The 17354-nt window shown below is 34.1% G+C and overlaps 1 protein-coding gene across 17 annotated transcripts in view; it reads left to right on the top strand.

The window, feature by feature from the left end:
* Positions 1-17354, top strand: part of PEAK1 (pseudopodium enriched atypical kinase 1) — a 294322-nt gene that overhangs the window by 175055 nt on the left and 101913 nt on the right. For 11 of the 17 annotated variants that reach the window (XR_003311383.4, XM_044391996.3, XM_048221524.2 and 8 more), the window contains one exon: positions 2088-2215. The exons of the other annotated variants lie outside the window; for them this stretch is intronic. The gene's annotated coding sequence lies outside the window, so the exon portion shown is untranslated. The remainder of the gene's footprint in view (positions 1-2087; positions 2216-17354) is intronic. 17 annotated transcript variants of the gene reach the window in all.

The following is a 17354-nucleotide window of genomic DNA, read 5'->3' on the forward strand; positions in this document are numbered from 1 at the left end:
AACATTAAGCCCAGAGCTCTTTTAAACTGTTTTCTATTTATTTATAAGATTTTATTCTTCTCTAATCCAAAATATGTGCTAAATTAAGATTTTAAAGCAATATGTCTCTTCTATTTGTATGTTGTCCATTTTTTAGATTATTAGAAAATGGCCAATCCATATTTGATGTTCTTTCTATAATAAATGGACCTCTATATCACTTATACTACTATAACCTTCTTATTTTCTTAGGGATATCATACTGATAAAAAACAGGATGATTTAATGGATGCCTATAAAATATATAATTAGGTAAATTTGCTGAGGAACAAGTATTACAAATTGACAATGAAATTAAGTCTAGATTGCCTTGGTTTTTTTTTTTCCCTGCCTAGCAATAACTTACAACTACTTTGATGTATATCAGAAGCACCTGATGGGCACCTGGGTGAATCAGTTGGTTAAGCGTCCTGCTCTTGGTTTCCACTCAGGTTGTGATCTCAGGGATCAAGCCCCATGTTGGGCTGTATGTCAGGTGTGGAACCTGCTTGAAATTCTCCCTCCCCCTCTTCCTTTGCCCGTCCCCCCACTCGTGCTGTCTCCTCCCACCCCCAATAAATGAATAAAATAAAAAAAAAACACAGCACATGAACTACTTTTTAAAAGTAAACATGTCTGTGCACCACTTGAGACCTGCTGGTATAGTATCCATGGGGATGTAACCCATGGATCTGTATTTGAAAAAGATCCCAGGTGATTTTGACAGGCAGTAAAGGCTGAGCACTGCTGCACTATGTAGTCAAGTAGAAGGAAGCATGGACTTTGGCATTATTAGATAGATCTGAATCCAGAGTCCAGATCTGCCATAGTCTAGGTGTGTAAGCGCAGACCTAGGTCATGACTAAGTTGCTTACTCTTTCTGAACTTTAGTTGTATATATAATAATATTTAGTTGTATATATAATAAGAATGGTAATTCTTTTTTTTTTTAAAGAATGGTAATACTTTCCAAGGCTTAGAACTTGGGGGAGGGGGGTTAAAGGAGATGATAGATGAAAAGTGCTTGACATACAGTAAGTGATACCTAGTGTTGGTATTCTAATAGTATGGCGTTATCCTTAGTTTTCATCTTGACTTATGAAGAGTGAGGTTTTTCCTCACAATAGCACTTTTTCAAAATCCAACAGAATATTTATGCAGCACTTCCTCCAGCTATCTTTTAATTAAGCAGATTTACTTTGGGCTTTACTTTCCTCCAAGTTTGCATTTGGACTACTCAAAATAGTGGCAGGGAAAATAGGTGGCATCTTGCTTTTCAGTCTCCCTAGCATCCTCTGGAGTAGCTAATTACTTCTAGATCCAGTTTCAGAGTTATTCATTGTCTTATTTTAAGAACAGGTATTTGGTATATCATGATTTTGGAACATGAACTTTAGTTGCAAAACCATAGAATAATGGGGTTTTATCAATGAAGAAACATATGGATGCCTAATTCTTTGTCCTGGCATCTCCATCATCATGCGTTTGTGTGGTTAGTTCATATATGTGTAAATGATAATGTTTGAAATTTCTTTTGAAGCATCTCAGGTCAGTTTAACTGATGGTGTAATAGTGTAGAACCACAAGAGAAAGAAGAGAGAATCCTATACTTTTCCTGGTTATGGCCTTTTTTTCTCTGTAACATTACCCATTTATTCTTTTATTTTCAGTTGCTGCAAACTTGCCAGAATTATAAAGTATTGATTTCCCCCTTTTTTCCCTTAAATAGAGCATAGTGCTAAGCATGAATATTTAATTTACATGAACTTTGCTTAGCATTTACCAAGGCTATGGCTAGGTGTTTTTCTCCTGAAATATTCATTCACAATGCCTTCTCAGTGAAGGGGCTTCCCCTTTATTTACCTTGTTGGCTTCGTCATATATAGAAAAGAGTGAATATATTAAATGTGTCAAATTTAAAAATTGCAAGTGCTGAAGATTATGTAACACCATGCTTGATGTAGCCTTTCTACTTCTTTTATTCTAGGATTGTCTTTAATATATCAGGAGTGGTCTTCCATTATGCCTAGCTATTTGATTTTTTCTTTTCTTTTCTTTTTTTTTGTAAGCCTCTGCTAAGATTGCACCATCGTGTATTTTCGGACCAGAACACCATGTAGAAAAATTTAATACCACAACAGTTTTTAGGCAAGAAAATGCAGAAACTACGGCAGATGAGAATATGAATAGACAAAAGGTATTTTAACCACTTTATTTATTTATTTTGTATGTATGAATGTAAATTCTACCCTGAACTGGGGTTCAAAGTCATGGCCTCAAGATCAAGATTTGCATGCTACCTATTGAGACAGCCAGGTGCTCCTCGTTTTAACCACTTTATACATTCAGAGATCTTTGACTGTAAATATTTGGAATGTTGGCATTCTAGTTTGCCTGAACAGCCATTCTGGTATAACACCAGTCAGTGAAGCATATTAAATATCTATGATGTATAGGCTCTGTGTGAACATAGAAAAGAAGGAGACTGTTTCAGAAAATAACGTAGTTGGGAAAATATCTAGAGACCCATAAATACAATTGCAAGGTAACATTCACACACCACACTCTTAATAGGGGCAATGTAGTGTAATGCTTGAGAGCATAAACTTTGGAACCAGATTGCCAGGTCTGAAATCCCCATTCTTGTACTAACTGTGTGACCGCGGGCAAGTTCTCTCAAAGTATTTCAGTTTTCTCATCTGCAAAGTGAGATGATTGATTGATAACTATTGATTTGAAGTATGGAGGGTTTTGAAACCCAAGCTTAGAAATTTGAGTTTGATATGCTGAGAAATAGGGAGTCACTGAAAATTTTTGAACAGGCAAGTTACATGGTGAAATTAATTGAAGAGCATTATTTTAGTGACTATATATGAATGGAGTATGAGGGCCTAGAGGCAGACACCAGCTGGGAGACTGCCAGAACCATCTAAATGTGAAAGGTGTAACTGTGGCAGTGGAAATAGATGGACAAGACCAAATATCACTGTGGAGAAAAAAAAAAATCATTCAGATTTCATGATGGATAAGATGTGTTCTTTTAAATACCCCACTCCCTACAAATGGCATAACTCAGCAAAATCTTAGAAAATGCTTGTATGGCAGCTCAGAGGAAATCTCCTGTAAGTGCTGTCAGAAATTATAAACTCTGGGGACTCCAGCTGGTAATGTGTGCATTCACGTGCAGCTTCCTTTGCCCCTTTATACACTGGAGCACAACAGGAAATACTGGCTTATCCCAGTAGGAAGTATCTCTATAGGAGATGCTTAGTGAACGGAATGCCTTTGTTTGGAACTAATTGACCTTTCTAAAACAGCAATTTTTTTAGAGCTTACTCAAATTAGGGAGACTTTAACCATCTGATAAGAGACAAATCAGTCCTCTCTTAAGCAAGGTCAACAATCTTGTTGAAGGAGAAAAGAAGAAAGAGGGAAGGCACCATCAGTAAAAACTAGACAAAGAAAATTATATTATAATCTGAACATTGAATTGTATCACTAATCTTTTCCTACATGGTGCTATTAGCCGGGTGACACCAACCTTTTTTTTAGTCCTTTTTGTTATAGGATGTAAGAATGTTAGATTTATAAGATTATAAAGTAAAAGAATCTGGAATTAGAGAACAGATAGTGTCTCGGTGTTTTGGTCTGAATTTCTTTTTCTTAAAGTAGAAAAAAAGATGCTACCTATTTTTTAAACTTTTTGAGAATTTTTACTCAGATTTTTTATTATAAGTGATATTTTTTATTATAAGTGATAAAAAGTAACCCTGACAAAAAAATAAGAAAAGGACTAAAATTAGTTTAAGAGAGAATTCCCTGAAAATATACCCAGAGGGATAGAGACGATACTTACTGTTGTTCCATATAAGTACTTTATAAGCCTAACAAATATATATAATAAATAAGTTTTTAAAAATCGGTTAAATGAGGCTATTGTTTTCCCTTTAAAATTTACTTGTTGTCATCTGGTCAGATATTTCCAGCTGTTGTTTTTAACTATCTGGCAGAGCTGTTTTCAGTGAGGAGAGGAATTTATCAGTAATTTTATGCTTTAGTTTATATAGCAGGACAGTGGTAACAATTTTATTTTATCATCAATTACTTAATGGATTTAATTAGGTATTCTCTCCATGATCAAATGCATTACCATCTTCCCACTACTATTAATGGTTTGGGTGGTGGCTAGCTATGTAAGAGAAAAAATTTTTATAAGATCTTTTGTCTTGATAAAAGAACCCATAAATCCTTTCCTTTAGCCACAGTATTAGAGTCCACTATTGATACAGATAAGTGCATTTTGTGGGGTAATATACAGCTTGCTTGCTACTATAGGTAAATCATAAGGAAAACCTTGGATTTGGGTGAAGATAGCTCTTGCTTATAAATGCATTTCATCCCAGCAGATCATATCTTGGCCCTTTGGCCCTGCTTAAGTTTTACTCCAAGGTAAAACTCTGACTAGGCATGTGCTGTTGCTTTTCTATGAATACTTGGATGTTAGCTAAGAATGAGTGGGTGGAAGGTGAAAGAGGAAACAAGATCTTACCAGATAGGATTAAAAGAATGGAATAATGGCTTCAAAATTTAAAACAAAAGTGTTCTCAGCAAATGAAGCAAAAGCTACTGTTTACAATTTACAGAATTAATCAAACAATGGAATGCATTAAAATATCTGTTTTTCCTGGAGACATTGTTGGCTGTAGGCTAATCTCTACCTCTTTAAACTAGTTTTGAACATCATTTAGTTAGTACTGGCTTAATTATAATTAAAATCATTGCTTCTCAAGCTTTCATGACATACTAATCTTTTTAAAAACATTCAGATTCAGTAGGTTTGAAGTCAGGACTAAGATTGCATTTCTTTTTTTTTTTTTAAATAATAATTTTTTATTATGTTAGTCACCATACAGTACATCCCTAGTTTTTGATGTAATGTTCCATGATTCATTACTTGCGTATAACACCCAGTGCACCATGCAATATGTGCCTTCCCTGATACCCATCACCGGCCTAATCCCGATCCCCCACCCCTCTCCCCTCTGAAGCCCTCAGTTTGTTTCCCAGAGTCCGTAGTCTCTCATAAAAAAAACTAAGAGGCAGCCCATGGCATGGGAGAAGATATTTGCAAATGACAATACAGATAAAAGACTAGTATCCAAGATTTACAAAGAACTTCTCAAACTCAATACACAGGAAAAAAATAATCAAATCAAAGAATGGGCAGAAGATATGAACAGACACTTTTCCAATGAAGACATACAAATGGCTAACAGACACATGAAAAAATGTTCAAAATCATTTCCATCAGGGGAATTCAAATCAAAACCACATTGAGATACCACCTTACGCCAGTTAGAATGGCAAAAATTGACAAGGCAAGAAACAACAATTGTTGGAGATGATGTGGAGAAAGGGGATCCCTCTTACACTGTTGGTGGGAATGGTACAGCCACTCTGGAAAACAGTGTGGAGGTCCCTTAAAACTAAAAATTGAGCTACCCTATGATCCAGTCATTGCACTACTGGGTATTTACCCCAAATATACAGATGTAGTGAAGAGAAGGGCCAGATGCACCCCAATGTTCATAGCAGCATTGTTCACCATAGCTAAATTGTGGAAGGAGCCAAGATGCCCTTCATCAGATGACTGGATTAAGAAGATGTGGTCCATTTATACAGTGGAATATTACTCAGCCATCAAAAAGAACGATTTCACAACATTTGCAGCAACACAGATGGGACTGGAGGAGATAATACTAAGTGAAATAAGTCAAGCAGAGAAAGAATTATCATATGGTTCCACTCATTTATGGAACATAAGAAATAGGAAGATCGGTAGGAGAAGAAAGGGAAGAATGGGGGGGGGTAAACAGAAGGAGGAATGAACCATAAGATTGCATTTTTAACAAGCTCATAAGTGAAACCAGTGCTGCTAGTTAGGGCCACATTTTGAGTACTAAGAGTCTAAATAATTGTTTTTATTACCAGTAGCTCCTATCTCCTTATTCTGTTTGCCTTTTTGCCTGTAAGATTAGCTGTTTGCCTTTTATTTTGCGAGTTCAAACTCTTTCATAGAATGCTTATTTATTCAATGACAAAATTGCATCTGGAAGACTCACCTGTTGTTAGTGGAAACTTGATGGTTTGTCTCAGAGCTATAGAGGCGTGCCCCAGAGGAGTCTTTCACTGCTTCTGTGTGCAAGAACATTGAATCACTGAGAGTACTTGACTAACAGAAACATTTTCATTTAACTATGGTGATGTGGAAGGAGCATGGGTTTTAGAGTAGGACCTGGACTGTATGATCTTGGTCAGGTTACTGAATTTCTTTGGCTCTCAATTCATTATTCTGTAAAATGAAAATACTTACCTGTATAAGGTTGTTGGGATAGTGATTTACAATAATGTGTATGAAGCACCTGGTATAGTATCTACAGGGTAGTAGCCATTTAGTAAATAGTAAGCATGCCAGTCACTGCATGGAATGAAACAAGCATTAAAACTATTTAATTTTCTTAATATCAGGTATTTTATTACTATTGTAGCTAACGAGGAGACGAAAAAAGTGTGTGAATTGTTTTCTATGAAGAAAATTAAGGGTTAAATTATGTTTTTTAAATTTTTTGTATTTCTGTTTGACTTCCTGCTTTTTAAAAAATAATTCATTTGATTTCTTTGGTAGACTTAGAGCCAGATCACTTTTCTGAGTGTCTATTGAATCTCTGTGGTGCAGAAAAGAAATTAAATTTTAGATTCTCAACTTTATTTTGAATAACAGAATTAATAATTCATTTATCCTGATTTACCTGAATTTTTGAGGTCAAGGTATGCCCAAATAGTGGCATTTTCAAGGACTCATCTGTGTCCTTTCTCTCAGTATAGAAGAAAATCATCAGGAACAACACAGCTGGTACCTTGAGGAACATGACATAAAATTGGCATTGCCTGCTAAGCCTGAAAAAAGCCAACACTTGTTCAGCTACTAATCCTTTCCGTCAGAGCCTTTGATTTGGCCCCAAATGACTGCAGTTTACTATAGAAGTATTTTTATTTGCTGCCAAAATCCTTTACAATAAACTTAGTGCATTCTGAAACACAAACGTATAGGCTATATTGGTTTGTGGGCTTTTGTGTTTTTGTTTTTGTTTTTTTAGTTTCCTTTTCGTCACTCAGGTTAGCTGGTTTCCTAATCTTGGCCATAAAATGTCTGCCCAGCTAGGTGCTTCATAACAGATTCTTTCCAATAGCAGATGTGTTCCAGGATAACCTATTAGCTATATTATATAAGCAGGAGCGCTAGCTGATGGGATATTCATCTGTAAGAAAATATTCTCTTAGTACCCCTGGGCTTAGCAATATAGATCCTCAATATCATTTGTCTCACTTCAAAACTAATTGAAATCAGCCAGCCTATGTTTCAAAATATCTACACATATTACCAACCATCTGGCTGCTCGCAAATGATGAAGACATTTAATATAAAACCTGGTTAGCACTAGCTTCTCACCTCTAGAGAACAAAGCTTGCCTAGGACACACATACTCTTCTTTTAGTATTGTTCTGCAATAGAGGGCAGTCATTTGGGTCCCCAAACTCATAACAATTTGATGTATTCTCTCTCAGGTGACTGACCATGTGATAGATATTCAGAATGATCTTTGAGGGGCTCATTCAGAACTGCAGTGACAGAGCAGAAGGTTTATGTATACAATCAGGGTTAGAATATTTAGAGTACACTGCATGTGAGTCAAGGGCATATGTGGCTATTTTTTAGTAACTGTATGTAATTTTATTATGAAGGCAATGCTGAATGAAATATGTTTATAGTAGGAAATTTATAATATATACATTTTCATTTAACGTTTTGTTATTTATTAGTCTTTCAATTTTTTATTTAAAAACATTTTTTTTAAAGATTTTATTTATTTATTCGACAGAGATAGAGACAGCCAGCGAGAGAGGGAACACAAGCAGGGGGAGTGGGAAAGGAAGAAACAGGCTCATAGCGGAGGAGCCTGATGTGGGGCTTGATCCCATAACGCCAGGATCACGCCCTGAGCCGAAGGCAGACGCTTAACTGCTGTGCCACCCAGGCGCCCCTAGTCTTTCAATTTTTAAATTAGGTTTGTACATGCATTATTTTTAGCAAAACAGATTCTATATGTAGTTTTTATTCTTTTTAAACTTAGTTATATTTAACAAACATTTTTCTTTTTTTTAAAGTTTTTAATTTCAGTTAACATACAGTGTTATGTTAGTTTCACATGTATAATATAGTGATTCAACATTTCCATACATCAACCAGTGCTCATCACAAGTGTACTCCTTAGTCCCCATCACCTATTTCACAATTCCCTGCTCCTCCTCCCCTCTGGTAATCATCAGTTTACTCTCTGTAATTAAGACTCTGTTTCTTGATTTGTTTTGGGAACATTTTTCAATGTCATTAAATAATATCTCCATTTCAATTACTATCACATTGCCATACAGTCTTAAGTTACCAATGGAACATTTATTTTGTCTCTCATTTCGCTATTATAAATAACACTGTACTGAACATCCAATGGAAAATTATTTCTGCATATAAATTAATCATTGAATATCATTGCCTTTCTTTAAGGTAAACTGTTAGAAATTAATTGTAAGATCAAAAGACATGAAAGTTTTTAATGTGCTGTATTTGTTTTATTTTGTTCCTTTGTGTGTTTGGGGGATGTTTTATATGTGCCTCGTCACACTTGAGAAAACTTGTACTTTTTTTGGTACCGTTCTTGGTACTGTGTAAAATACCCCATCGCCTAACCAATAGCTAGGCATGGACATATTTTTTTCCATTGCTCATTTTAGAGCAATCTGATAGATGTTTAACTGGTTCCTCAATTGTTTTAATTTGAATTTCTATGAAGTTCTGTGAGGTAGGATACCATAATTATTTTTGCTGAGTTTCAGGTAAATTTCTCCTATACCTATCCACACTAGTCATACATTAATAAAAGGGAAGTATTCCCTATTCAAGTACCATATTCTAAGTGGTAATAAGTTACAGAATCACAAGTTTATTAAGAAATTACATTCGTCCTGCTATCTTGAAGCTTCTGAGTAAACGTCGTAATTTCAAATCAAACAAATCTCAATACTTAGTACATTTTTGTTAATCAGCTCTCTGAAACCAAACAAATTTTACCAAGATCTCCATCATCTTTTACCAGATTTCTCATGAAGAATTTCAACTGCTTTTCTTTTCACAAAAGAACACTACTTTTACACTTTTTCCTACTAGTCGATCGTGGCCACCTTTTCTTCCTCCTACTGCCCTTTGGAAAAACAGAAGTCCAGTAATATTTTGATTTTGTCATACTTAAATTGCTAATATCTATAAATGTGTTTATTCTTTTTGTGGAAAAGGTAGGGAGTGTTGATGTCCACTGTATTCTCAATATATAAGAAAAATATTTGCATATAGTCAAAAAGAAAATTAACAATTATAATGACATTAAAGTATTGCTTATTAATAAATGAATTTTACTACATAAATTTATAGTATAAAATAGTAGATCTACTGAATTCAGAGTCTTAATTAATGAAGGTAAAGTGCTTTGAAGATGAAGAGTACTTTATTTATTTTTTTTTAGTAATCTCTACACGCAACATGGGGCTTGAACTCACAACCCTGAGATCAAGTGTTAAGTTCCAACTGAGCCAGCCAGGTACTCCTAAAGATGAAGAGTACTTTTTAGGTGCTTTTACATATTAATTTAATGGGAGTTTTATTTCTTATGGTAGTGATGGCTTTTGAAAGCTATTTTAGTTTTTACAGTCTCTTCATCAAGTAGATATTTTAGTCTTTTTTCAGTCTTCAGTCCAGACTCTTGGGGTATAAAAGTGTTGATGAGATTGTAACATAAAGTACTGTGATTAAGCTTGCATTAATGGCAGCCTTACACCCTACTGGGAAGTAGTTTTAGGAAATAAGGTTGATTTTCATTTCCTACCAATATATGTATATCCTGATTAAAGGATGACCATTAAACTACAGTTTATAACTATTTGTCATTCACCAATGAACCACGATCATATGTCTAGAGAAATAATGTTAAAATGATTTGCTTCCATTGTGGTCCTCTCTATTAAATAAAAATGAAAAGCTATACTTCCTGTCTGATAACAGTAAAATTTAATCTTTTTGTGATAGTTCTAATTATTGAAGAATTTTAGGATCATCAATCAATCATTTGCTAAATCATCTCATTTCCAATCTTTTCTTTTTATATCATCTACCACTAGTCTAGTTAAGACCTCATTACCATCTACTTGCTGTACTAGAATTGCCTCCTAACTAATCTCCCTACTTCCATTCATTCTCCATATTGTAGTTCATTTTACTAGCACAGATATATTGATCTTAATCTAAAATATAGATATGATTATATCCTGCCATCTAAAATTTACATTTTATTGGCCATACTCTTAGGCCCAGCTCGCATTCAATAATTTACATAATTTAATCCTAACTTAATATTACAGCAGTATTTCCCACCTCACTGTGTCTTGCTATTTGCTTTCTTACCTTCATAACCTTTCCTTGAATAGCTTAGAATGCCCTACATTTCTTTCTTTGTACCAACCCCCAGAAATAACTCGTACTCATGTGGAGGAGGGAAATGAGGAGGATACAAATAACTCCCATTCAGTTAGGGACTAAATGCAATCTGTATAGTGTGAAATTGGTGGCAGTGTTGCAGACACAGAAAAATTTATTGCTGTCTGGTCTGGTGAACCAGAAATAAGAAACTAGGAAACTGGGAATGCCAAAGAGAGTGTAGCTTACAAGGGAAGGAGTCAGACAGATCTCTAGATTTTTGTCTGCCTGTATCTATGACTCACCTTTGAATCACCTCAGCCAGCTATTATTATAACTATTACCAGTGAAGTAAAAGAAAACAGGTTTTCAGTGCATGAAAATCTCAGCAGAGAAATGGAAAGTCTTGGTAGAGAATAGAAAAAAAAAAAAGATCAAATTGAAGTTCTAGAACTGAAAAATATATGTTTGAAATTAAAAATTCACTTGATGTACTTAACAGGTGAGTGAACATAAGAAGAAAGAGTAAGTGATCTCAAACAGGTCAATATTAATTATCCAGGATAAAAGTAGGGGAAAAAAAGGTTAGGGGAAAATGAATAAGGCCTCAAAGATCTGTTAGATAGTATTTAATAATTGACTTCTCATCAGAAACCATTAAGGACAGAAGAGAGTAGAATAGCATCTTTTTTTTTTTTTTTAAAGATTTTATTTATTTATTCGACAGAGATAGAGACAGCCAGCGAGAGAGGGAACACAAGCAGGGGGAGTAGGAGAGGAAGAAGCAGGCTCACAGCAGAGGAGCCTGATGTGGGGCTCGATCCCATAATGCCGGGATCACGCCCTGAGCCGAAGGCAGACGCTTTAACCGCTGTGCCACCCAGGCGCCCCTAGAATAGCATCTTTAAAGTGCTGAAAGAAATTTTTCAATCTAGAATTCTATACCCAGCAAATATATTAATCAGTAATGAAGGCCGGACTTATCATTGTCATCATTTTACAAGTATACAAATATTAGATCATTATATTATATATCGAAACTAATATAATGTTATGTTAATGCTACCTCAATTTTAAAAAAAGAACCAAGGCAAAATATATTTTTAGATAAGAGAATTTTCTACCAAGAAACCTACACCATAAGAAATGGTGAAGGAAGTTCTTCAGGCTGAGGATAAATGGTTTTAGATGGAAATGTGAATATTAAGTAAAGAATAAAGAATATCAGACATTCTAAATATCTGGGCAAATATAAAAGACTAGTTTGGGTTTTTTTGGGTTTTCTTTACCTTTTTCCTTTTAATTTTTTTTATAGACTGTAACCATTGAAAACTAAAATTACAACATTATTCTTCAGGTTTTATGATGTATGTAGAGGGACATATAGGCCTATAAGATTGCAAACCTTCTGTAGTTTATGTGAAATAGTCCATTATTAACTATAAACAAACATAAATATGTACTCAGTAGCAATGATTTAAAATACATAAAGCAAAATTCAACAGAATTATAGGACAAAATACACAATTTTACAATCATAGTTGATTTTAACACCATCTTCTCATCAATTGGTGGAGCTAGACAAAAGAAAAAATTTGGCAGACACATAGATTATATGATGAATACTGTCAACCACCTAGTCTGAATTGCTTTCATAGAACCGTATACCAAATAGTGGCAATACACTGTTTCAGGTGCATATGGTATGTTTACCAAAGTAGATTACATCCACACCAAAAACCAAATCTCATATTTAGAAAGGTTGGAACTACAGAGTTATCTGACCACAATGTTAATTAGAAACAAATAACAATAAGATAATCAGAAAAACACATAAATGAGCATTGAAGCAAAGAAGAAATTACAAGAAACTTTAAAATATTTTAAACTGATAATTAAAATACAACATATCGAAATTTGTGGGATGCAACCAATGTAATATCTAGACGGAAATGTATAGCTTTAAATGCCTATATTACATAAGAAGAAAGGTCTGAGATTGATGGTCTGTTTGACAAGCTGATCTAAAATTTATATTGAAATGCAGTGGGACTTAAAGAGCCCAAATAACGTTGTAAAAGAACAGAGTTGGAGGACTTACACTGCCTGATTTCCACACTTAATGTAGCCTACAGTAATCAAGGCAGTGTGATACAGTGTAAAGAGAGACAAGTAGATCGGTGGAAAAGAATAGAGGCTGCAGAAATAGACCCACCCCATATGGTTAATTCATTTTCTTAAAAAACAAAAATTCCAAGACAATTCAATAGGCATGGGATAAGCTTTTCAACAAATGTTTCTGAAACAACTGGACGGCTATGCACAAAGAAAGAAAAAACCTCAACTCCTACCTCACACTATGTAAAACAACTCGAAATGGATCATAAGTCTAAATATAAAGCTAAAAATATAAAGCCTAAGGGAACATTTTAGTGACCTTGGGTTTTTTGAAGATTTCTTAAATTGGACACAGAAAGCGTGAAATATAGATTTCATCAATTCAAAAACCTAAGCCAGAGGTCAACAAACTACATCCTGTGGGCCAAATCAAACTGCTCTTTTGTTTTTATAAATAATGTTTTTCAGGGGTGGCCACACAGTCATGCTCATTTTTTACACGTCTATGGCTGCTTTCACATTATAATGGCAAGAGTTGAGTATAGAAATCATATGGTCTTTATTACCTGGTCCTTCTTAGAATAAGTTTGCCAACCCCCCATCTTAACTTGAGCTTTAAGAAAGTAAAAAAAAGGAAAACTAATTTAAGCCAAACAAAACAAAACCAAGGAAATGACAGCATTAATCAATTAAATTTAAAGAAAATGTAGAGGAAAACCAATGAAACCCATAGCTGGTGCTTTTGAGGCGAAGGGTGGAATTCATGAGAGAAGACCCAAGAAATTTGACAATCTATATGTAATGGGCAAATTCCTTGAAAGGCCTAGATGTCCAAAACTGGTCCAAAATGAAATAGAAAGCTTGGAACTACTTACATAACAATTAAAGAAATGTAATTAATTATTTAAAATCTCCCCAGGCGTAGGTGGCTTTACTGGTGAATTCTATCAAATATTTTAAGAAAAAAAATTGTTATACAAGCTATTTTAGAAAACAGATAAGGAAGAAATACTTTCCCATACATTTTATGAGGACAGTATTACCCTGATTCGAAAACCAAAGAAATATAAGGAAACTATATTCCTTAGAAAAATAAATGCATAATTCCTTACAAAATACTAGCTAATTGAATCCTGTATTTTTTTAAAAAAATGGATAATACAATTATCCTAGAAATGTAGCTTGGTTTAACATCTGACAGCCTATCAACATAATTTGTCATTTTAACAGAATATAGGAAAAAGGGACACCTGGGTGGCTCGGTCAGTTAAGGTCTGCCTTTGGCTTAGGTCATGATCTCCAGGTCCTGGAATTGAGCCCCACATCGGGCTCCCTGCTAGCGGATAGTCTGCTTCTTCCTCTTTCTCTGACCCTCCTCCCTGCTTGTGCTCTCTGTCTCAAAAAAAATGTTTTTAAGTTTAAAAAAGAAAGAATACAGGGGGAAAAAAAACTTCATTTCATTAAATGCAGGGAGAACATTTGATGAAATTCAATACCTTTTCATGATAAAAATGTTCTTCAGAGTAGTATTGTAAGAAAATTTCCTCAACCTGATCGAGGTCATCTACAAAACAACAACAATAACAACAACAACAAAACAAAACAAAACAAAACAAAAAACCTTACAGATAAGCATCATATTTGATGATGAATGGCCCTAGTGCTGTCTGCCTAAGATCAGGAACAAGGCAAGAATATCCTCTGTCACCACTTTCATATGATTTTCTAGAAATCTTACTAATGCAGTAAGGCAAAAAATAAATTAATTAAAGGCATATGGATTGGACAGGAAGAATCAAAACAGGCCTTATTATCATGTCTGGAGAAAACCCAAATGAATTTTTTTAAATAAATTAATTAAGTAGAATTGCAGTGTACATAGTTAATATACAAAAATCAGTTTCTTTCCATGTACTAGCAGTACACAATTAGAAAATAAAAATTTAAAACAGCATTTACAACAGCACAAGGAAACACAATATTTAGGATAAATTTAACAAAAAATATTAAAGACCTCTACACCAAAAAGTGCAAAATATTGCAATGGGAAGCTACAGATCTAAATAAATAAAGCAATATACTGTGTTCATGAATCAGAAGACTAAATATTGTTAAGATGGCGGTCCTCCCCAATAGACTTATAAATTCAATGTAATTTCAGTCAGATTCCAGCAGGCTTTTTTGAAGATATCGACAAGGTGGCTTTAAAATTTATAGAGATAGGTAAAGGATCTAAAATAGCTAGAACAATTTTGATAATGTATAAAGTTGGAAGACTTAAACTACTTGATTTGAAGGTCTACTATAACACTATAGTAATCAAGACTAACAAAATGATAGACATAGATCAATGGAACAGAATAAGAATCCAGAAATAGATCCACATGCAAATGATGAATTGATTTTTAAACAAAATTGCCAAGTTAATTCAATGGAGAAGAGTATTTTCAAGACATAGTGCCAAAACAAGTGGACATTTGTATGGGCTAAAATGAACCTTAACATTAAACCATACTTAAAACTGGACTTAAATCATAAACCTAAATGTAAAAGTTAAAACTAATTAACTTCTCGAGGAAACCATAGGAGAAAAATCTGTGTAGGCAGATTTTCAACAAAATTAGGCAAATGTTTCTTTAAAACAACAACAAAAGCATAAACTAAAGGAAAACATTGATAAAATGTACTTTATCAGAATTAGAAACTTGCTTTTGTAAGATGCTTAAAATAAAAAGGCAAACCAAAGACTACAAGAAAATTTTGCAAAACATATTTGATAAAGGGCTTATATGCAGCATATATAAAGAACTTTTACAACTCAAGACAACTCAGTTTTAAAATGGACAAATGATTGGAACATACACTTCACAGTACTATATGAACGGTTATTAAGTCCATGGAGAGATCCTCATCACTTGTCTGACAAATGCACATTTAATAGAAAAAGATCAATAATGCCAAGTGTTGATGAGGTTGTGGAGCAGTTGGAACTCTCATACATTGCTAGTGGAAATGCAAATTGGTAGAACCATTTTTAAAAACAGTATGGCAATACTGTACAAAGTTAAACATACATTCACAATTTGACCTAGCAGTTCCACTTTAAGGTATTAACCCAAGCAAAATGGAAACAATTGCCCACCCAAAAATGTGTTCAAATGTTTATAACACCATTATTCATAATAGACAAAAAGTTGTGAGTGAATAAACAAATTGTCTTATATCCATTCCATGGAATCCTACTTGCAATAAAAAGGAACCAAATAGAGATTTTTTTAAATAAATCTCAAAAACAATATGCTGAGTGAGAGAAGTCAAACATAAATAAAAGGTTGACCCTTGAACAACACAGGATTAAACTGCACAGGTCCACTTATATGCAGATTTTTTACAATAAATCCAGTATAGTACTGTAAATATATTTTATTTTCCTTATGATTTTCTTAGTAACCTTTTCTCTAGCTTACTTTGTAAGAAGAATACAGTATATAATATATATAACATACAAAATATGTGTTGTGTGTGTTATTGGTAAGACTTCTGGTCAACAGTAGGCTATTAGTAGTCAAGTTTCAGGGAGTCCAGAGTTCTATGCAGATTTTTGACTGCATGGGGGGTTGTCTCCCCTAACCCCTGTGTTGCTCAGATGTCAACTGTAGCATGTACTATATGATTCCATTTATGTGAAATTCTAAAAAAGGAATATCTATAGTGACTGAAAGCAAGTTTGGGGGGCCAAGAGTTGGGGGAAGAGGATCAAGTGCAAAGTGGGACAGAGAACTTTTTTGAGTGAGGGAATTGGTCTGTATCTTCATTGTTGTAGTGGTTACACAATTACATGCAGTTAACAAAAATAATCATAGTCTACATTTGAAATTGGTGGATTTTGTTGCTGTAAGTAATGCCTTTAAGAAGAAAGAAAAATAAATCCTATTCATCCTTTAAGCCTAGGTTTATACCACCTATTCATAAAAACTTCCTTTATTCTTTCTATTGGAAGCAGTGTTTCACTTCTTAAACTCGCAGAACTCTATCTGTAAATCTTAGGGTGGTATTTTCATTTTGTCATTTTGTATATTTCAACTCCCCTGCTAAGCTAATTTCTTTGGGGGCAGGGATTATTTCTAATTTTATCTTGGATCCTCCAAAGTCTAATTTTTGCATATCTTGTTATTTCTTTCTCTCGAAAGTAGTAGATAAAACATCATTCCATTTAATGAAGGGTTCCAGTTAATTGGATTTCAGTTTTTTCTGTCTGCAAACGTACTACTTTGGAAATGCATTCAGCGTAGGGAATTGTGATCTCTCACAACTTTCTTTAAGCAACAAATAAATTTCTCCCCCACCCTAGATTCCAAGTTTATGTGTTCCTTTAAAAAGTTTCTCATGGCTGATAAATGAAGAAAAATTATTTTTGCTAGCACTAAACTCTAGGAGATAGTACATGAAGGGACACTGGGACAACTCAATAACTCCATCTGAAGCTTTATAAAAGAGCTAGAAATATTCTCTGATTAGATGTTGCTCATATTATTTTCTATAAAAAGCCAGATGTGTAACATTAAATTTGAATTCATTGATGACCTTTTCACAGGACTTTTGGATAACATTGCCCTGGTTTGTTTGATGATGTGCA

This window comes from Ursus arctos, unplaced genomic scaffold (assembly GCF_023065955.2).
Source record: "Ursus arctos isolate Adak ecotype North America unplaced genomic scaffold, UrsArc2.0 scaffold_28, whole genome shotgun sequence".
Lineage (NCBI taxonomy): Eukaryota > Metazoa > Chordata > Mammalia > Carnivora > Ursidae > Ursus > Ursus arctos.